The 23,146-nt window shown below is 44.9% G+C and overlaps 1 protein-coding gene across 34 annotated transcripts in view; it reads left to right on the top strand.

Annotated features, from left to right (window-relative positions):
* The window catches only part of PCBP3 (poly(rC) binding protein 3), a 384,627-nt gene that overhangs the window by 115,469 nt on the left and 246,012 nt on the right, over positions 1 to 23,146 (top strand). Inside the window, exon 2 of one of the 34 annotated variants that reach the window (XM_044000402.1) lies at positions 5,346 to 5,488. The exons of the other annotated variants lie outside the window; for them this stretch is intronic. The gene's annotated coding sequence lies outside the window, so the exon portion shown is untranslated. The remainder of the gene's footprint in view (positions 1 to 5,345; positions 5,489 to 23,146) is intronic. 34 annotated transcript variants of the gene reach the window in all.

The following is a 23,146-nucleotide window of genomic DNA, read 5'->3' as shown; positions in this document are numbered from 1 at the left end:
GTGCCTTCTTGGTCTTGTTCTTTCCTCTTTTTAAGCCCCATGCCATCTCTGGGGTTGGAAGAAGAAAAGAGAGCAAGGATGGCCATCTTCTGGACATTGGCAGCCCCCACGAGCCTTCCCCACCCAGAATCCAGAGCTCTGTTCACTGCCCCCCCCCCAAGCCTCCTAGGCTTCTCATTGCCTGGGCTTTGCTCCTGAATCTCTTCTCTGCTCTCGACTCACATTATCCCCTTCGAAATCTGACACTGTTCATCCTTTCCTGGCCTTGACCCTTGAGCTCCCTCTCCTTGTCCTGTCACTGCTCCTTTCTTCCCAAACCCCAGCCCTGGGCTATTTGCACTCTGAGCCTCCTTAGGAGACGCAGATCCAAGCTGTAGAAAGTACCCTGGAGCTAAGTGTATCTGCTTCCCGATTGTGTGACAGCCCCCCCCCCCCCCCCCCCCCCCCCCGCCTCGGCAGCTCTTCTAGACTTCCTCAAGTCTCCCTCCCTCTTGGCAGAGGACTTCGCCTTGTACTTTATTGAAAAAACACTGAGGTCATCACAAGCCACCTTTCTTCCCACATAATACAAATCCACCACCTTCAACTCTATCCCCTGTTCTTGTCTTTGTTCCGGTATCAAGAGAGTGAGGAAGCCCATCTGCAGGCCAAAAGCAGCTGCTGTTCTTGAAACTTGACTCTCACACACTGCCTGCCATCTCTTCTAAGAGTCTCCCTCTTTGATATCCCTGAACCCCATTAACTTCCAACCTCTCTGGGATCACAAGGCTGGACCTGGGCCACCCTCAGAGTTCTTCCAGCCTGGTAGAATTGGTCAGTTATGATACTCTACCTCCTCAACCTTCGAGAATCTACTACACCACCACCCCGCAGCAACACATTGGAGGAGGACTTTGTGGAGGACATCACTTGTTATTCACCTTGCATATGGCCTCCACATTCCTATTTGTAAATATGCCCTATCCCTCCCGACAAGGTAACCTCCCTGAAAGCGTTCTCCATTTTGTCTTTGTGTCCCCAGTAACCTGAATGTGATAGAAGCATAACAAATGCTTGTTTATCAATTGATTGATGTCTGGGATGCAGACTTGGAAGACTCCTGCAGAGCTGGTGCAGGCATGGGGAGGGGCATGGTTTGGTGGGAGGTCACCACAATGTTTATTTGTTGCCAACAGTTTCCTGAGAGAGGACCACATATTAGACCATGTCAGGCATGCATGTTTCTTTCCTGGGTCCCTTTGGAAGGTCAAGGGTGGGGCCACTTCTTTGTGCCTTTTCCACCACCTTCAATGCCTCCAGCTCATTCATTGACTCCTGCCATCCTTGCCCCATCCAGAACTAGTCTGGAGCAGTTGGTATGCCACCTATGGGTGGGGGTCATATGTTGGGATGGGCTTAGACCAGCTGGAGAAGATCTAGTGAAGGATAATGGAGCTGGTGAGAGATCCCCAAGATCCAAACTGAGAAGAGTTGAGAGAAAGAGCTGATTTTTCTGAAGAAGGGCTTGGGTCAGGGGAGGGATGGGGGATAGGAGGGTTCTCTTCTATTTAGAGCAGAATTCTCATATAAACCAGATGAGACTCATTCTACTTCACCCCAAAGGGCAGGGCTGGGAGAAATGCTGAACGTGTAAGTTTGTTGCAAGGAAAAAGAAAATTTTGTAATAATTAGAATGACTCCTGCCTTCCTTTGGAGGTGGTGAGTGCCCTGTCCTTGGAGGTCTTCAAGAAGAGGTTGGATAAATGGACCACCTCTTAGGGTGTTGTCAAAGAGAGTCTTGTCCAGGTGTAGGTTGGACCAGTTGCCACTAAGATCTCTTCCAGATGTCAAATTCTGTGATTTAGTTCAATATAGGAAACAAACCCACAGACTTTCTAAACATTTTTGCTGTCCCCAAATGGAATAAGCAACCTTGTGAGGTGGTGAGCTTTCCTTCACCAAGTTTTCATACTGAAGCTATATGACCACCTGCCAGCAATGAAAGGCAGTGTGGTGCAGTAGGTAGAGAGAGCACTGCAGACAGAGTCCAAGAAAATGGTCTCCTGTCGAAGCTCTTCCCCTTCCTGTCTGGGTGATGGTGGGCAGGTCATTCAACCTTTCCAGGGTTCCTTTTCCTCCCCTATAAAAATGAGGTTGGGCAAGGAATGCTTAAAGGAGCCCTCCAGTCCTTAATCTCTGACTCTGGGTTGTTTCAGGGACTCTCTGAGGTGTGGATTGGACCAGATGCCATTTAAGGTTCCTCCAGCTTTAATCTCCAGTGTAGAGATGATTATTGGGGTGAATGGGAGGTTGGACAAATAGCCTCAAAGGTCCCTTTCATCTTCCAATATTTGATCCTAAGGCGTTTAGCCTCGATTTCTTGTTGACATAGATGGGTTCCCTCCCACTGACACATATTTGAGCTTTTGTGCAAATGAGAGAGGGAGGCAGAAAGTCCCTTGTTTCTTCTCTACTTGCCCTTCGTGAGTCTTTGCTTTTCTCCTTCTTCCCTTCTCTGTGTCTGTCTTTCCCCTGCCAGGAGGCAGCAGGGTTGGAATGCGGCTCTGGGGCCCCACTGGGGACTCAGGGAGACTGGTCAGAATGGGTCCCAGTGGGAAGGGAGGGATGTTCACTTTTCCTGGGTGTGACTCAGCTGCACTCTCTCCTAGCCTCCTGAATTCCCTGATCAATGTGGGCTGTGAAAATCACTTTCTCCTCTTGGGAAAGGCTCAGCCTGAGGGATTGAGGGCAGTTCTGGTGGAAGATGAGAGCCCAGGAGTGGAACTCAGGGGAATGGAGATGGTTTTAGACAAGAGATGGAGATCAGAGCTGGGAGGGGCCCTAGAGGCTGTGCAACCCAGCCCACTCATTTTACCAAGAAGGGGCCTCGTGACTTTGCCCAAGGGTGCATAGAGAGAAAGGGGGAGGGGGAGGAGCAATGATTCTAACCCAGCTCCTCTCACTTCAAAGACAGCACCCTCCGAATAGACTGAGAAATCAGACTGGAGCACCATCGCACACAGGCACCATTGGGACCTCACTCTTCTGACTCTGTTCTTATGTGCATTAGGCTGTTCTGGGTTTTGATTTTTACCGCATTATTTGGGCGTGAATGGACAGGTTTATCTGGAGCTTGTGGGAGTCACAGCCTCTCCTCCGCCATCTTGGCTCCGCCCCCCCTCTTGGCTCCGCCCCCCCTAGGGACCTCACTCTTCTGAATGTGCACTTGTCTGACATCCAGTAGTGGATGGGCACATGGAGCTGGATGAGTTCTCTGGCCCAAGAAGAAAGTCCAGAACCAGAAGAGAACATCTCAGCTCAGCTTCTATGAGGTTCTGCTGGCATTTATGTGTCTGGCCAAGCCTCGCTTCCTCTGTGGTGACCGCACAGACTTGCCTGCAGCCCACAGGGATGCCCTCTTCCTCTGAACACATCTAGCCCTCATGGCCACTAGCCAATCCTCTGGCACTAACTTGTGGACAAAATCCAATTGTTTGGTTATCATCCGATGTAGACTGATCACTCTTTGGAGATGTGGTGTTTCCACTTCTAGCCCCCAAAACAGGGAGCTTAGTGGGCTGTGACCCAGGCATTCACTGGGTCTTCAGAGGACAAGCTCTGTCAATTAGTCCTGATACTCTCTTTCCCCTCTGATTAAGGAAAAGGATTTGATTTGTCCCAGCTGTCTCAAGGGTCCCACTCAACCCTTCAGTGGCAATGAGGCTGCCTCACCACTCCACCAAATCTGTCTATACCTTCTTTTGGGGCATGAACCTAAGCCTGAGCCAGATCCAGCTGAGCCTCAGCTGGAACTCATCAGCTGCCTGGAGCAGAGCTTTGTGGATGTTCTCATCATTCCCACTCATTAATTTGGCTCTGGGTAAGTGGAAAGTCAAGGGAGAGGTTTCTGGTGGGAGGCAGCATGCTCTGGTGAAGCCAAGCACTGGGCTGGGACTCCACCAGCGTGTTCTATTTCCAGCTCCATCATTGAATCATCATGTGACCTTAGAGGAATGGCTTCCCCTCTCTGTTCGGCCATTCTCCATCTATAAAAATGGATTCATCCCACCTGTCCCTCCACAGTCAGGTAGGGGCTTGGGAGGATTGACAGGACAACTTTGCTAAAGTGTCTAGAGCTCCTTGAAGCCAAAAGAAGGAAAGATTTAATGGATACATGTAGGAGAAAAATACTGTCCTATAAGTCTCCTTCAGCAGTAGTCATGTTCAGGACTTTCTGGAGCCACATCCCCTGCTAACTTTGCGAGAAAGCAGCTCTCTCAGATGTCATCTTTTGGCAAAGGCAAAGAAAATATTATCTCACTCTCATCCACTGGCCTCCTCTCAATGACCTTGGATATTGTTGACTGCCCCCTACCACTGGGCACTTTAGAAATTCCCTGGTAGTTCTTTCTCTAGTGGGCATTCCCCAACAACTCCTTCTAAAAAAGCCTTTGATTGGTGGCAGCTAGGTGGCGCAGTGGACAAAGCACTGGCCCTGGATTCAGAAAGACCTGAGTTCAAACCCAGCCTCAGATACTTGACACTTACTAGCTGTGTGACCCTGGGCAAGTCACTTAACTCTCATTGCCCGCAAAAAAAGCCTTTGGTTCTCTCTCTCTCTCTCTCTCTCTCTCTCTCTCTCTCTCTCTCTCTCTCTCTCTCTCTCTGGTGAGGCAGTTGGGGTTAAGTGACTTACCCAGAGTCACACAGCTAGTAAGTGTTAAGTGTCTGAGGCTGGATTTGAACTTAGGTCCCTGAATCCAGGGCTGGTGCTCCATCCACTGCACCACCTAGCTGCCCCTTGGTTTTCTCTTTTTACAGATATGGCCCCTGCCTTGAACATCTGATCCATCCTTGTGGCTTTCTGTTTTCTCTGTAATGGTGACTCTTAAATAGTAGCTTCAACGTGCCCCCAAAGCAGCTCACATCCACGATTGCCCATTTCTGTCATTGTTTCCCTCTTTCTGTCAGATTCCTAAGCTATAAAATTTTGCATCATCTGTAATTCTTTCCCATTTTAAGCCTTCTGTCCCATTTCCTCAAAATGTCAGGCTTTAATTATGGAAGTAACCTCCAGGTTGTTATCAATTCTAGTCTCCCCACTCCAGCTCACTCTGCTGTCCATGAACAAATATCTTGCCAGTTCTCTGCTTTCATTGAGTTGCTTCCCTGCTCAAAAACTATCAAAGGCTCCCATTTTCTGGACCATAAAGTTGGAACTCCTCTGCTTGGCTTTTACCTCCCCACAACCTACCAAGCCATCTTTGCTTCCCACCATAAAGCCTATTCTAGTCTAGTTCATAGCATTCTGAATCTAGAACCAAAAGGCTCATTAGGGGTCATCCTCACTCCGTGTTCTTTCTCAGGGATAGTCAAGGGGAAGGGGACAGGAGCTGAATATCATGACATGGAGGCAAGATTCTGATCTGCTCTGGCCATGAATGTCTTCTCCACCTACTTCCCTCCCCTTCTCCAGGAACAGGGTCAATTCAGCTGGAATGGAGAAGAGGTAAGTGCAGCTATTTTAATAGTACTCCACATTTCCTTATTCTGGGATCAAGTAGTAAGTCTATTGTATTATCCTCACTCCCCCCCTCCCCCACCATACATAGACCTCAACACGGCTCAAGATGAAGTTATCATCTTTCTGCAAAATCGGCTTCCCCAACAATCTTCCATATCTTTGAAAAATCTTATCCCATGATTTATCCACTGGCCTAGACTGGTTGAAAAATTTGCGGGGGAAGGGGTTTCAAGTTTTATTCCTCTTTCCCTCCCTCCCCTCCTCCCTCCCTAAGGCAGCAAACAATCAGATATGGGTTATACATGTAGGATTATGTAAAACATTTTCATATTTGTCATTTTGTACAAGAAAATTTCATTAAAAGAAAAAATGAAAGAAAGTGAAAAATAGCATGCCTCAGTCTGTTCTGTCAATATAACTTCTTTCTTTGGAGGTGGATAGTATGTTTCATCAATAGTCCTTTGGGATTGTCTTGGATCATTGTATTGTTGAGAATAGTCAAGTCATTCACAGTTCTTCCTCCAACAATATTGCTGTCTCTGTGCACAACATTCTCTTGGTTCTGTTCACTTCACTATACATCAGTTCACACAAGTCTTTCCAGGCCTTTTTGAAATCATCCTGCTTGTCATTTTTATAGCATAATAATATTCCATCACCATCATATACCACAGCTTGTTTAGCCATTCCCCAATGGATGGGCATTCCTTTGATTTCCAATTCTTAGCCTCCACACAAAGAGCTTCTACTAGAAATATTTTTGTACAAATACATCATTTTATCTTTTTTGGGATGTCTTTGGCATATAAACCTAGCAGTAGTATTGCTGGATCAAAGGGCATGCACAGTTCTCTAGCTCTTTGAGCATAGTTCCAAATTGCTCTCCAGAATGGTTGGCTCTTTTTACAACTCCACCAACAGTGGATTAGTGTCTCAGCTTTCCCGCATCCCCTCCAACATCCAGTATTTTCCAGGTTTTTTTTATATTTGTCATTCTGATAGATGTGAGGTGATACCTCAGAGTTGTTTTAATTTGCATTAAGAGGGCAAATAAACATAAAAGAATGCACTTAGAAACTTAAATGGCAAAGCAAGCCAATATAAAGCCATGATTTTTGTAAAGCATTGGTTTATTCTTTTAAGAATGGGCCCATCTTGAGCATCCTCTGCTTTCTGGCGATGTTCTTGCTACATCTTTGACTCACTGACTCCTGGACCAGCCCCATGGCTCTGGCCCAACCATCTCATTTGTATCTGCCCTTGTAGAATTCAATCACATGCCCAATTCAGTGATAATGTATTTCAGGCCCTTCTTATTTCTTCAGGCTCCCAGTCTTAGTTGTTTTAAGCCACCCCCTTCACTGGCACTGCCCACTGCCTTGTGTTTGATTCAAAGAGCTCTAGTAATTTTTCAGAGGCTTAAAATAAAAACCCCTGAAAAGCAGGCGAGTTCTAAGAAATGTATTCGCAATTCTAGGATGACACGTGTTGGCACAGCCCAGCACTTGCTGCCAGTGTCATCTTTCTCACATTCTGTTTCTACCATGTCAGTCATCTACTCAAGAGCCATAAATGGCTCCCCCTGCATACCACCTGTAGCCATGGCAATTCAACACAAATTTCTTAGATGCCTATTTGGCAAGGACCAAAATCCAAAAAGAAACAGAGTCTATCCTCAAGGAACTTACATTCTACTCGGGTGGGACATGATGAAACATCTGTAAAGATAAGTGAAGTCTGGGAGATTTGAGGAAAGTGAGGGCACTAACAAATGGGGGAGGGCAAATCAGAGAACTATTCCCATGGGAGGTAGTACCTGAACTGACTCTTCCATTCGTATATAATCTCCAAATCTCTCTGCTGGGCTTTCTTAGCTCTCCATAATCTGCACCTACCCACTCAGCTTTCTGTACCACTGTTCTTTAGCCCTCACCCTCCAATCTAGTGAGGATTATTTTCAGTCTCTCCTCCCTCACTCCCTCACTCCCTTCTTCTTTCTTTTCCCCCTTTTTCCTCTCTTCCTAATCATAAATAACATGAGAAAATCAATGTGCTAGCCACCAGGGTTTACAGTCTAATGGAAAGGACAAATTGACAAGTAACTGTAGTATAAGGGAGAGTGCACTAAGAGAACTACGAGAAATTTGAATGAGAGATCGAATTGACACTTTGGTTGAAGGTTGATCAATGGGCAGATACCAACAGATGGAGATGGGAATAAAGATGCTTCAGACACAGGGGGCCCTGAGAAAAGGCACAGAGATGGAAGAGTTCAAAACGACTGTGGAGAAAGCAAAATAACCCAGTTTGGCTGGAATAGAGACTGAACAAGAAGTGGCTGAATGAGAGAAAGCTGGACACGCAGGATTGTTCCAGCTTCTAGTGGGCCTTGAATGCCAGGATCAAGAGTTTGTACTTTAGTTCATAGTCATTGCAAAGCCGTAAAAGATTTTTGAATAGAAGAGGGATGTGCAGGGGACATATCAGAAAAGGAAGCAACTGGAGCCAGAAAGGCTGAGAGTCCAAATAAGCCTAGACGTATGGAGGGAAGGAATGGCTGGATTTGGGGGAGATTGCTGAGGTAGAATGGCAGGGTGTGGCAGGGTATGATTGGGTGTGGGGGCCAGGGAAGGGAGATGGCAGTGCCCGTACTGGCTCTAGCCCTTCCCAATTGCTGTGCCCTTTCCTGCCTTTTGCCCTGCCTGGAGCACCCTTCCCTTGCTGCAGTTCCTTTCCTTATCCAAATCCTGGGGGTCCTCCTACTTTCACCTCCTCTGAGAAGCCTCCCTTGTCTACTCCAGGCCTCAGTGACCTACAGGGACTCAGGAAATATTGGGGGGGGGGAGCTTGTTGATTGGCTGGATATTTGAAAACAGCAGCAGACTTCAGTGTGGCCGGTGGCCAGTGGCCTCTCTTCTCACTTTCACTTGTAGTTCTGCACAAGTTCAATCATGCCCTGCAGAAGGTCCTCTCTGAGGACTGGGACTGAGACTTTCTGTCTTTGATCTCTGTCCCTGGTGCTAAGCACAGTGTGTGGTATACAGTAGGTGCTTCAAACGGTTTATTGTGGTTGCACTGCTAGAACTTGGGGGTGGAGGAGGTAATTAGTGATGTTGATTTGGCATCTTGGTAGGGAAGGGAAAACAAACATTTATTAATAAAATTTATTAATTTGTTAAGCACCTACTATATGCCAAGCACTGTTAAATATTTTATAAATGTCTTTTCATTTGATGGCAGAGTGGGAAAATCAGTGGCCTTCGAGTCACAATTGCCTGAGTTTATGTGCTGACATCAACTAACTGTGAGGCTTTGGACATGTCATCATACCCCTTTGTGCCCAATTTCTCCTCTGGAAAAGAAGGGCTTCATTTAGATGGTCTCAGGGGTCCCTGCCAGCCCCAACACCCCAGGACCCAAATCATCCTCTCCATTGGGGGTTTTCCATGCAATTGTCTCAGTTTTCTTCTACTGGTTACTGATCTTTTGTGTTTAGCTTTATTTCTCAACATGTGTCATCACTCTCCACTTGCCATACCCGTTCCCTTGTAACAAAAAGTTAAAAAGGAAAGCCAAAAGAAAGCAATTCAGCAAAGCTAACGACACATCAACTGAGTCTGAGAATAAAGGCAGTTCTCCACTGTTCTAGCTGGTGTGTGTGTGTGTGTGTGTGTGTGTGTGTGTGTGTGTGTGTGTGTGTGTGAGAGAGAGAGAGATCCTTTCACCAGGCATCCCTGGGCCAGACTAGCCTGGGGCTGCTCCTCTATCCAAGGAAGAGGCTTGGTAGCTTTAGATATGGGGCCCTGACGTTGACATCTTTCTCTGAGGGTGCACCTCGATCTTCCTTGTGACTAAAGAAGCTTTCTATGGTCCTCAGCTTTCTCTGTATGCTTATCTTTTCCTTGGATTTTAGCTCCTTAAAGTAGGGCACTGTTTCTAGACTGCAGTGTCCCAAGCTTCAGAAGGTCCCAGGTGGTATGATTTAGGGACGAATAGGTTTTTCACTTGCTTGGCCTGTTCCCTGGTCCGTAGATGACCCCAGACCAACTTGCTAATCAACCAGCTTTGTGTGTTGTGGTTGTCAGCTCTGACGAGCCTGTGCCCCTCTCCCACCTGGGCCACTGCTACTCAAGCCTACCTCCTGGTTCCCAGCAGGGGTGAAAAACCCAAATTCTGCCTCAGCACCATCAGAGACCCCTGTAATCTCCCCCCTGCCAAGGGTTCATCCCTCTCACCAGACTGTGAGCTTAGTTCCAGATAACACTGGTGCTGCAGCTGATTCAGAGGCTCTGGGGGTCTGCTTCTCTGATGAGGCCTTCCTGGGACTGGATCTGTGTCAGGGCGACTGTAGGGTTGGGTTCCACTCCTGTCTCAGCACATCGGCTCCCTCCTTCTGACCTTCCAAGCCATCCTTGGTTGGAATATGATTTCAATACATTTTTCTGTGGATTTTGCTGCTCCAGGAATTGTGCTATGGCATTATTTGGATGTTTTGGAGAGTGATCGTGCATGAGTTCGAGAGCTCACTGCCTTTCCTCCACCATCTTAGCTCCCACCCAAGGAAGAGGCTTGGAAGGGCTGGTTCCTTGGGTCCCTGTTGGTTCTGACACTGTTTCACAGGAGCTGATCCTCCTGGTCTGTGACTCCGGGGGCTCAGCTGGGTTTGCAGTGTCCTTCAGACTTTTGTGGTTGTGTTCTTCAGAAAGCAATATAGATTTCCAGAAGCCATTTAAATCCCAGAGTGGTCATGGTCTTCTAGTGAGAGAGCAGCTTATTGTAGAGGTTTCTGACAGCTGGGAAAGGGTATAGCTTTCTAAGTGAGATCTTACACTTTCGGGAGGGAGAGAAAATGGGGGAGAGAGGACACTAAGAGCCCTGTCTGCTTCAGGGTAAACATCTAATCAAGTCCCACATATTCCAACTATGGGTAGACAAGCCCAGACAACATTCGTGACTGCTCTCTTTTCCAGAATATCTTAAAAGAAGATTCCTCCTGAGGAGGGACTGGCCAGTGGGGAAGCGAACACAGGCTTGACAATGTTTGTTCCTAGAACAACCTGCCAGAAAGGCTTACAGAAGCATCCCTTGTGGTTAAGCACCATGATTGTCAGAATGGAAATGATGCTTCCCAAGTGTTGGCAGACAGTTTGTTCTCTCAGGCATGTGGAAGGGCCTCTGGGGCATTGTCTGCTGAACACAATGGTCAGGGGCGTGGCTGTTGGGGTGAGGAAGGCAGTGGGGTTCTTCTCTGTGGAACTGGGGTGCCACATTACTCCAGTCCAGGAACAGAAGGTCAGACAAGGTATGCCCGGGAGTGAGTGTCTGGTTACCCACTGGACTGGGATGGTGCCACACAAGTCAAGGTCTGGCAAGAAACAGATCCAGAAAAGTGGAAGGGAATTCAGCAATACAGAAGGGCATAGGAGGATAAAGGCTAAGTCAAGCTGAGAGGCAGGAGGGGCAAGGGAGGCATCAGGGAAAAGTAACTCTCAGAGGAGAAAGAGTGAGACTTGCTGGATCTGGGACAGGCCCTTCTCCCCCAAAATGCAGGTTAACCCCTGAGCCTCTGTCCAGCTTCCTCCTTGCTTGGCATCCTATAAAATCTTTCATTTGACCAATGAGGAAACTGCTTCCCACCCTCCCCATTCCCCACCCCCACAATCACCTTACCAGATTGTAGCTCTTAGAGGGCAGGAACTAACGTTTGCCTCTTTCTTTATCCAGAGTGCCTGGCACACAGCAGGCACTTTAGGAACTGGTTGATGTCCAGAGAAGATCAGTGATTTGCCCAGAAGCAGAAGGTGTCCAAGAGGGGATTTTAAACCAGCAGCTCAGATTCTAGGTCTGGGGGTCTTTGGATTGTGGCAGGGTGCCTGTCCTCTGAAGCTAATGACCACCAGGGACTGTCAGTGCAGTGATCTGGGAAGAGAGCTTTGTTTTATGTCCACTCTCTCTTCCTCCTCTAATCTCTTGGGGGAAAGGAATGACAGGAATGCAATTGTCTGGCCTCGGGGTCCCCCCATCTCTTGGTCATGGAATTTGGCCTTTTGTGCTCTTGTTCCGAGCATGGCTGGGGGCCTCTGGGCTCCCACTGTAAAGGCTGGAGGTGGGATGGCATCTTTCCTTCCCCCTCAGGACGAAGTTCTTCCCATCTCCTATCTGTTCTCCCAGGAAGGACCAGGTGAGCAGGAAGGACACTGCCCACAGCGCACCCCAGGGGCTTTTATGTTTTTAGCTTAAGCAAAATCACCCTGTGTAAAAATTAGCTTCCCAAACGTCAACTGGCAGTCTGCCAGAGAAGAGATGGTGTCATCGTTTGTATACATGCATTTGTCAAGTGCTAATTACAATCAGGGAGGCAGATGTTCACTAGCTTTGCTCTTTGGGAACAGAAATCTGTCCAGGCCTGAGCTGAGGCTACATCTGTAGTGGAGGAAAAGGACAACATTGAATGGTGCCCTTAATGTCCAGGCAACCAGCCTCGGAGGGAGAGAGGGAGGGAGGAGAGAAGGAAAGGAAGGAGGGAGGGAGGGGTTCAGGAAGGCATTAGGTGGTGACGGAGTGGTGAGAGAATGCCTGGAATCTGAGCAGTTTAGAGGCAAGAGCCACCCCAGGAAGGCTGGGGTGGGGTCTTCATGTCACACTCCCATTGACAAGGGGGCATCCAGGAGAGGGTACTTAACAGACTAGCAGGAAGCTGCTGACAGTGGAGAGGAGGCTTGTGTGGGTCCAGGGAGGTCCCTTACAATTCTGAGATTCAGGCTTGGTGGGTCATTTCCCCTCTCCCTTGGCCTCCCTCCAAGCTCTCATGGGTTCTTTACTTTTCAGAGTAGTTCATTCCATTTCTGACATGTTTGTGTCTCCAGGGCTAGCGATGGCATCTTTATCTTTTGTGGGTCCCTTCTACCTACCCCTCCAGAGCCCAATACAGTGTTCTGCCCAGAGGGCACAGGACCAAATTGTTAGACAGAATAAAGATGCCCCCTCCCCAATATGATTTCTTGTGAACTTCCCACCTGTCTTTGTTACCTTCTGGGATGTAAAACAGTATTCATTTTCATGTTTTATTAACTAGAAATACTACTTGACTACAACAGGGGCCCAACCTAGGGTTTGTGAATGTGTTTTTTAAAAAAACATTTTAAGTTTATTTCAAAATATGAATTCCTTTGCACAATAAATGTATTTCATTTTAGACATTGAAACCTATTATTTTGAGAAGGGATCCACAGGCTTCCCAGCCTGCCAGAGGGGTCCAGGACACAAACAAGGTTTAGAACTCTTGCTAGATTACCACTTTTGGGTCTTTTTCCCAAAGAGATCATGGAAAGGGGAGAGGGACCCACATGTACAAAAATATTTATATCTGCTCTTTACGTGGTGGCAAGGAATTGGAAGTTAAGGGGATGCCCATCAATTGGGGAATGGCTGGACAAGTTGTGGTATATGAATGTAATGGAATACTATTGTGCTGTAAGAAACGATGAGCAGGAGGAGTTCCGAGAAACCTGGAGGGTCTTGCATGGGCTGATGATAAGTGAGATGAGCAGAACCAGAAGAATATTGTACACAGTATCATCAACATTGTGTGTTGATCTACTGTGATGGACTATATTCTTCTCACCAATGCAATGGTACAGAAGAGTTCCAGGGAACTCATGATAGAAGAGGATCTCCAAATCCAGGGAAAAGAAAGAACTGTGGAGTATAGATCCTGAATGAACCATTCAATTTCTTTTGTTTTTAGTGCTGTTGTTTTTCTATTCTGAGGTTTTTCATCATTGCTCTGATTTTTCTCTTATAACATGACGAATGCAGAAATATGTTTAATGTTATTATATATATATGTGTATATATATATATATATCAGATTACCTGTTGTCTAGGGGAGGGGGGAGGAAGGGGAGGGAGGGAGAAAAATCTGAAATTGCAAAGCTTGTATAAACAAAAGTTGATTACTATCTTTATATGTAACAGGAAAAAAATAAAATACTTTATTCAAAAAATTAAAAAAACAAACAAACAAAAAAAGAACTCTTGCTAGAGAATCTGTTTACAGAGGGTACAGAAGTCTGATTCCATGGCTTTGCAGAGTGGAAAATGATCCAGAGATCAGCAGAGATCAGCTTTCTCAGTGTCCTCATTTCACAGAAGAACTGTGAGGCCCAGAGAATGGAAGAGACTTACCTAAATGTACCCAGTCAGTTAGTAAGCAGAGCCCAGACCTCCTGGTCTCTAACACTTTCCCTTGCCCCTGCAGGTGCTGTGCCTCAGGAGCTGGCAAAACAGACAAAGCCCATGTCATCAGAAATGTCTAAATGCTGCATATTATCTGTACTCAAAACAGCAGAAGCTTAATTGATTGGAATTCCTCATGTCAGCCTCATTAGGTTCACTTCCAAGCTCTTTAGCCTCAGTTGTCACTTCTGTCATATCTCCTCTGGACTAGTAGACTAGGTAAATTGCTTCAGACCAAGTAGAAGAACATGTTATCCACATGGCTGTTTATTTGGATGTTACACTGGAAATGAGAAACCTTTGGGGGATGTAGGGTGTGTGTGTGTGTGTGTGTGTGTGTGTGTGTGTGTGTGTGTGTGTGTGTGTGTGTGTGTGTAGGTACACCTGGAATTAAATTATGTCAAAGCTTTGTGATTCTGGAATTCTTGAATACTCCACCAATGATACAGGCTAGTTAAAGACCCTTTGCCTCTGAGAAGAGCAGAAGAATATAGACAAAAATAGCTAGAAGAATTAATGAATCCACTAGTGTAGCCCTTAGTAATTGTAAGGGTCTAAAATTCTAGCTAAACTATCTAAAATCAAATGAGTGGTCGCCAATAAATTATAAGCTTTAGCAAGAGTATTTAAGTGTTTATTACAGAGCATTAGGATCACAGAGAAAGGTAAAAATCTAACTATTTCTAAGAGACCCCATCATCTGACCTTCCATGGTGAGGTCAGGAACCAAAAGAGACAGAACCCCTTCACCAGCATCCACTTCCTACTTCATGTTCCCCTCCCAGAAATGGGAGGCTCCTCAAGTTGATTGGCTGGTAGCCTTGATAGACAGTACCCATGAGCAAACATCACTTCCTGATGCTAAGGACCTTGACTACATGGCTTGCCCTTAGAGGCCTTCACCTCATGGCAGAGCTTTTCTACAGTAAGTCTCCAGCAGGTGGCGTCATTCCAATCATTGCATAATAAGGGAATTCTACCGAGCCCTTTATTTATTCTTGTCTGACCCATTCAGATTTCAGCAATACCTGAGGTCTACTTATCTTACCTGGGGGATGTGTAAGACATTTCATCTACTTTCCTTTACCTCAGGGTAAAACCCCACAGCTTTAGCTATCTAGAATTGGTGTATGGCCTTGATAGAGCCAATTGCTTGGGTTACGGTTATGGGGGTGACTTCATTTCTCAGCATAAGAAAAGTCAAAACAAACAACAGCAACAGCAGACAGAAACTGAGACTGGGACCCCAGGATAACAGTGAGGTGGAGGCGCACACTCCGCATATTGCTATGGGAAGTGTGTGTTCCACAAGTAACTTGTAGGTTGTCAATTATAAAAAAAATCCTTGATTACATTAGAGATGAACATAAATGTATTTCTGAACCCCAAGGTCTAGCTCCAGACCAGTGTGCCCAGAAAAGAGATTCATTCTAATTTTATCCTGGAAAGAAATTACTCCAGTTAGGGCTGCCAAGTTTAGGCAGGTTGGAATGAGTGACAGGTGTGGCTTATTTCAGGTTTCTTCTTCTCCTTCCAGAGCAGAAAGTCACAAAACCATTCAAATGACATTGATTTCCTCAGCTAGGGCAAGGGCATTTATCTTGACAAGTTATTGAGCAGGTTTCTGTGAGTCAGCTAATGCCTGATTAGTTGAAAAGGGAACAGCTGTTGGAATGAAGTGTGGGTGAGATCTGTCTAAGAATGTGTGGGAATGCTAGGGCTCTGTGAATAGCTGCAGAAAGGGAAGATTGTATTGTTTTGTATTGTGAGCTCCTCAAAGGAAGCTTGTTTAAATCAGATCTCCATGGCTAAGCAGGAGTTGGAATTGCTCATCATCAGCCTTGTCATTGTATGATGGGATGCTGCTCTACTAAGGGTTTGTTGTCATTTCTCCAAGATGTTCATGATGAGATCAGTGAGGTAACTGGAACAATGGGTAAATGCTACGAGCATTTTAAGGGTTTGATGATGGTCTTCATTCACTATGGCCATCCTAAGGACACAAAAGGCCAGGGTTTTGCTTCATTGAACAACTATGCTGAGGATTAACTCCTACTTCACTAAGATGTCTACTCTTGGACATTCACCAGGAGGCCATGCTTAGGGACACTTTGAGAAGATTGTAGTAAAGGGTGTTCACAATGCCAGGCTTTCATATTCTGAATTGATAAGAGGAAGTAGGATGCTGTGGAAGGAACATTGTGCCAGGGATGAGAAAGTCTGATTTCAAATCTCAGCTAACTTACTGGTGGTATGACTTTGGGCAAGTACCTTAATATCTCAGAGTTTCAGTTTCCTCATCTATAAAACAGGAATAATGGTACATATCCAACCTATTTCTGAGCCTTGGATTCCTAATGCTTCAAAATGGGGCTCATGACACATATAGTACCTACCCCTTAGGGATATTGGGAGGTTCAGCAGAGATAATTTATGTGCTTCATAATAAATAAATATAAATTGCCCAAAGTGCCACATACTGGCTATGATTATAATTATCTAAGTTAGGTTCCCTTACCTCATCCCCTTTCCTCTTCCTCCCCCTTCCTTCCTTTCTTCCTTGGAAGTAAGGTTAGGTCTGTCAACAACAGCTACAAAGATTGATTGGATAGTACATATGAATAGCATGAAATTCAAAGGAGGAGAGGTCACTGATTTTATAGTTGAGTTCATTCCATTTACATTTATGGTTATGATTTTTACTTATTATTTTTCATATCCTCTTGTAATTCTTCCTGTTGTTGCCCCATTCTTCTTTATAGAGTGGGAAAACAAATAGAATGGGACCATCATTAGTCATTAGGGAGTGGCTTTCCCCCTTATATTCTACCATTTTCTATAAATCCAGACCAGCCCTCAGTCACTGATTCTTATACTTTTTAATCCTTCTTTATGATCTACCCTTTGCAGGAGGTTTTTTGGCTTGTGTCTATTTCTTCCCTAACTTTACCCTCCCTTTTAACCCCCTGTCTCTCCCTCTTGAATTTAATGTATTTCTGTTTTGGGTTTTTTTTTTTTAGTGAGGAAATTGGGGTTAAGTGACTTGCCCAGGGTCACACAGCTAGTAAGTGTTAAGTGTCTGAGGCTGGATTTGAACTCAGGTCCTCCTGAATCCAGGGCTGGTGCTCTATCCACTGCACCATCTAGCTGCCCCAATTTAATGTATTTCTACACCAAACTATTTGTGTACATGTGAGTGTGTGTTCATTTCAACCATCTATCTTCTGGTTCAGTTAAGATCAAGGTTACAAGATTTTTACTCTTATAATTTCCTCTTCCATGTTTGTATATTCCTCTTTGTACTCATCTCAAATTTCCTTCCCTTTTCTGTTCACTTCATTCCTGGTGTATTCATCTTCCCCTTTTCTTGTCTCTCTCAGAACAAAAAGAGAACAAAATTTCACCTGGGCCCTATGTATGACTTTATTTACCCTTTCTGTGATCCTTGAAGACAGGGGAACTCTGAAGGAACTCTTGTTTCTCCTCCTATTAGAGGAGAAGCACTTGGTCATATAAGGTAGAGTACATATAAGCAATTGGTTATCATTTAACCTGTAAATCCATAAACAGATTTTGGGGAGGGATCTGTATTCTTGGACGGGAGAAACATTACATCTTTATTTAACCATGATTGATTTCTTTTGTAATCCTCTGCATTTTATTTTACTTATTTAAAAGCATCATTTTGAAAAGGCTATACCCATAGGCTTCCCTAGACTACCAAGAGGCTCCATGACACAGAAAAGGTTAAGGACCCTGACTTACATCCTTCCACTTGCTCAAATTAATTTTCCTTCCTAAGTTTCTCTTGTTTTCTCTGTTTGCTTTTCAAAGCTTCTACCTAGCCCTGGTATTCTCATACTCCATTCTGCAGGAATAGTCCTCCATTCTATTAAAGGTCATTTTTTTCATGTAGACTTATCTTCAGTTTTTCAGGGTATGTTATTCTTGGTTGTAAGCCTTTTTGTGCTGCCTTTTGGCATATCCTATGCCAAGATTTCCTCTCCTCTATAATAGATGTTACATAGTTATGTATAATTCTGCTTGTGCTTTCTTGCTAATTGAGCTCTTTCTTTCTGGTTGTTAACAGTATTTAAAAAAATTTTTACCTGGAAGCTCTGGATTTTAGCCATGGCATTTCTGGGTGTTTTAATTTCCTTTTCAAATCTGGCTGATGGATTCTTTCTATTTTCACTTTGCAATCTGGGAAATAGATAGATCTGGGAAGTTTTCTTTTATGATTTCTTGAAAGATGGTATTCAAGATTTTCTGTTTGGTCATGGTTTTCAGAAAGTCTAATGATTCTTAAATGATCTCTCCTTGAACTGTTTTTAAGTCTTTTTTTTTGAGAATGAATACCTCTTACATTCTTTTAATTTTTCAGTCTTTTAACTTCTAATGTTTCTTGTTGTTTCTTAAATTGTTAAGTTCTGCGTGAGCTATTTAATTTTTCAAGGATCCTATTTGAACAATACGTTTCACATTCTATTCTAAGGTTGTTATTCACCTTTGAGAAGAAGAGGAAAGGGAATGGAAGAGAATAAACCTTTTTTATATTGTGCCTACTAGGTGCCAGGCACTGTGCTAAATTCAAATATTATCTCCTTTGATCCTTATAACAACCCTGGGCAGTAGCTGCTGAGGAAATGAGACAAACTCTGGTGGAGTGACTTGCCCAGAGTCACACAGTTGATGTCTGAGGTCAAATTTGAACTTGGTGCTTCCTCACTCCAGGCCCAGCACTCTATCCACTATACCACATGGGCTGATAACCTCTGGGTTATCCTTGACTCCTCATTTCCTCTCCCTCTCTCCCCTCCCTCTAAACAGCCAATCAGTCATCAAATCTTGCCATGCCTACTTTTATGCATTTATCCAGCCCCTTCTCTCTCCTCACAAGTCACTCCTTAGTTCACACCCTTATCACCTCTCATCTAGATTATTGTCATAACCTCCTCATTGGCCTCCCTGTCTCCACTGTCTTACCATCCCGGTATTTCCCATTCAGCTGCCAAAGAGATCTTTAAGCCTAAATTGGACCACATGGCTCCTCTCCTCCCTTAACTCCAATAATTCTTTTGCCCCTAGGCTGAATAGAAAGTCATCCCTTAGCTTTTTTTAAAGTTTATTTTATTTATTTATTTATTGCATCTCAGTCTTTTTTTTTCAGGGCAACAAAGGTTAAGTGACTTGCTCAGGGTCACACAGCTAGTAAGTGTCAAGTGTCTGAGGCTGGATTTGAATTCAGGTCCTCCTGAATTCAGGGTCGTTGCTGTATCCACTGTGCCACCTAGCTGCCCCCATCACTTAGCTTTTAAACCTCTTCACAACCTGGCCCTGGCCTAACTTTCTTGCTTCATTGGACATTACTCTCTCTGACACTCTGGGATCCAGCCAAACTGACCTTTTCTCTGTCCTTTGCCCATTCCACTTCTCATTTTATTAACCATCCCTTTGATTGGAGTGTTCTTCCTTCTTGTCTCCCACCCAGTGAATCACCCTCTCCTGCAAGATACAGTTCATTCACCACTTCGTCCATAAAGCCTTCCCTGATCTCACTAACTGCTCATGCCTTTCTTACTCTCCTTTTTGTCTTGTATTTTCTTACTTTGATTTTATCCCCTTTGTGTTTATTCTCTGTTTACGTATCTCCATGTTGCCTTCTCCATGATAAGGAAAGTTCTTTGCTTTAGAGGTGGTTCATTCCTTGTATTTGTATTCCCAGTCCCTAGCACGACACTTTAAGCTCGTAAAGTGCATTCCAGCAAACTCCATCTCTCTTAATGCAGCCCAGAGCTTCATCAGCACTGTGGGCTGCCATCCCAGTAGTGGCTCATAGGAGCTTGCTGTCCATTAAAACCCCCACATCTTTTGCAGCACAACTGCTCTCTAGTCATATCCCTCCCCATACTTTGTACTTGTAGAATTGATTTTTTGTTACCCAAGTGGAAGACTTTCCATTTATCCCAACTGGATTTTATCCTGTTGGACTCAGCTCAAGGCTGCAGATTCTGACTCTTGGTGTTTTACAGCTCTCTCTCTCTCTGTCTTTGTTTTATACCATCTACACATCAGAGAAGCTTGCCATCTATGACTTTGTCACTGACCAAAATGACAAATGGTGCAGGCTGTGGACAGGCCTCTGAAGGGTCTCTGTCCACACAGATTTGGGCAAGAGAATACTGGACTGTCAACTTTAGGCCTGGCTCTGTTATTATTTGGGGGTAAATCCCTTTTTCTCCCTGGCCTGCTTGGCTGGATCAGAGAGAGGAAGAAAATAATGAAATGCTACTACAAATATTGGTTGGAGCCAGGGTGTGAAGGGATTTAAATGCCAAATAGAAAAATTGGTATTTGGTTCCAGAGTCAATGTTGTTAACTGAGTCATTTCAGTCATGTCCGACTCTTCAACACTCCATTGGGGTTTTCTTGGCAGAGATACTAGAGTGGTGTGCCATTTCCTTCTCCAGCTCATTTTGCTGATGAGGAAATTGAAACAAATAAGTTGAAGTGACTTTCCCAGGGTAACACAGCTAGAAAATTTCTGAGGCCAGATTTGAACTCAGGAAGATGTGTCTTCCTCACTTCAGGTCTGGCATTCTATCTACTGCATCACCTAGCAGCCTCTTCTGGAGTCAATAGATAGCCATTCTAATTTATTGAGTGGGAGAATCATATTTCATCTCATCTATTAAATGAGGGGATTAGACTCTATGACCTCTGAGACTTACATTTTAACACTGTTTCTGGCATTTTTTTGAAAGTGGTGAATTTTGCTTAGACTGTGCCACTCCTTGTGACAGCCATTTTCAGAAGGATCTGGACTTCAAAGGGTTAGTCCAGCCACAGTGACTGCTTCGTGTTTCTACTCCCAGTCTTGTTGGGAGTCCTTTTTATGATGCATAGCATATGCTTGCAATATGGTGAGGGCATGGGATATCTCCAACCATAGAACAGAACAAGTGACGTAGAGAGGGTGTTAGCTCTCCCACTTAGTCATGGCAGTCCCTTCAGAGGGCACAGACTAACTTAGGCACTAGATGTCAGGACTTGGAACAACTTAATTCTTCCCTTGTGTTGCAGCCTACTGGGGGAAGGGGTCAGCATAGCCTTCAAATCTCCCTCAGCTCTGTCAATCCTTTCCTTAGATTGGATAGCATTGAAAGTGCTTTAACGACGAAGACTTCTCACTTGCCCTTTCCTCCATCTATGAGGGGTCCTCCATGGTGGACTGGTTATCTTTTTTCATCTTGGCCCATTAGATTAATTTAATATTGGCATTTGCCTTCTACCCAAGGCTTGGGAATTCCCCTTTTTAGGAGATCCTAAAAAGTCTTATCTTTATTTTCTCCTCCAGGGCTGTTTTCTCCACAGACTAGTCTGTTGCTTGTAGGTGAACTTTCCCTTTTAGTGTGGGGCCATACCCAGTCCCTTCCTCTGGATTCACCTAAATTCCACCTAGTCCCTCTCTGAACCCCCTGCAGATTGATGGTAGACACCAGATTTTCTCTAAGTTGCTTTGATTCTCAAATTAGATGTAGGGCAGGCAATTGATGGTCTGCCTTGATCCCCTTCTATGGCCACAGATTTAGAGCCAGCTCCTTTCACTCCCAAGTTTGGTAATGACTAGCCTGCATCTCTGTACACACAGTCCTTCCAGGCTGTCTTGGGCATGGCGATCTGCATGTGTGTGAATACCTGCATGCATGTACATGCTTGTACTCATATGTATGCATCTCTGTGTATATGTATGTGCCTAATTCAGCCTTTTCAGCATCCCAATTTGGTATAAAACGAATACCTCAAAGATAACTTGTAAAATCTTAACACTATTGTGATCCAGCCCAGACATGTCTGTCTGTCTGGAGACATCAGAGCCTCTGAGAGAAACTTTCTTGTTATCTCCCTAGCCAGCAGGGAAGCCTTGTCTTCACATCATCCAAAGGGCTGTGAAAACTGTTATTAGACATATGCGCATGTCTAAAATAACCACACAGGGAAAGATGCCAGCGGAGTTTGGCTGGTGTTTGGGGTACTTTGACATCATTTATTTGTTTCAAAAAGTTCTCCACATTTTTTTTTATCAAATAGTCAGTCCTGATTCAGATGAAGTGTTGCCATGGCCTGGAATCCATTATGAGCCATTTTTTTCTAGATGGGCAAATGAGGAGACTGACAGCATGGTAGAAGTCACCCTTGACCATGGCCATGGCTGCCCTATTCTTGTCTTCTACAGCCAATCAGACATCAAATCATCTTGATTCTTTCTTTAGAGGATTTCTTGAACACATTTCCATCACTACCCTCCTCATCCCTTCTCACCTGGACGATTGTAGTGAGCCCTTAATTGGTCTCCCTTCCTCCAGCCATCTTCTTCCTCATTAGTCCTTCTTATACACTGCTGGCAGATGAATTTTCTATAATACACACCTCTGACCATATCACTCCCTTCCTCAAACTCCCTGCTGACTCCCTACTACCTAGAGGATTAAGTTTCAGTTCTTTGATTTTTTTAACCTTTTCTGCTCATGACCCCTTTTTGCCCGAAAAAAATTTATGTGACCCCAGGTATATCTGTATACAAAATAGGTACACCTAATTTTTCACTGTTGCCAAATTCTCCATGACCCCCACATTCAGTTCCATGACCCCATCTGGGGTCTTAACCCATAGTTTAAGAAGCTCAGCTCTAGACATCCTGGTCTGCTTGTTACCGCCTGAACAGGCTTTCTGCTCCCTCCAGTAAAGGCAGCTTTGCTGTTGTCTTTGAGTCTGGTGCATCACGGGTACTTAACATTGACTGGATTTCCTTCTTCTCTGTCCATGCAAATCTTGTGCTTTCTTCAAGACTCAGCTCCCACCCTCCCTCCTCTTAGGAGTTCTTTCCTGAGCTTTCCAGCATACACAACACTCATTTCAGTAGCTCACAGCTGCTTGTTCTTGAAAGCTTTGGGGTTTCTACAACTGTCAGTCAGGAAGTCAACTAGCATTTACAAGTGCCTACTATGTGATAGGCACTGTGCATCTCTGGTGCCTGCTGAAAGCCCCAAGCCTTTATTCAGTCTGTTTGAGCTCTCACCAGGGAAGGCTTGTGGCTTAAGCTGAGGTACCAGGGGCATGAGGGAAGAGGGAGAAAGGAAAATGCCTAGAGAGCTGGGTTCTGGCTGGCTCACCAGAGAGGAAAGCTCCACTGCAGCCAGGACCAAAAGAACTGGGCTAAGATGATCTTGGGGCCACAGCAGGGAGGCCAGCCAAACTCTGTACCTGTCTCTTCCCATTTTGTTGGAACAGCCAGGTCACCGCAAACCACAGAAGTTCTTGGGTCAAAGAGCAGGGATTACTGGGAGGGAGGAGCCCCTCAAAGGCAGAGCAGATCCCTGCTTCTTCTAGGGAATGGGGCTGGGC

Source organism: Dromiciops gliroides, chromosome 4 (genome assembly GCF_019393635.1).
Source record: "Dromiciops gliroides isolate mDroGli1 chromosome 4, mDroGli1.pri, whole genome shotgun sequence".
Taxonomy (NCBI): Eukaryota; Metazoa; Chordata; class Mammalia; order Microbiotheria; family Microbiotheriidae; genus Dromiciops; species Dromiciops gliroides.
This window is presented reverse-complemented; position numbering and strand designations above follow the sequence as displayed.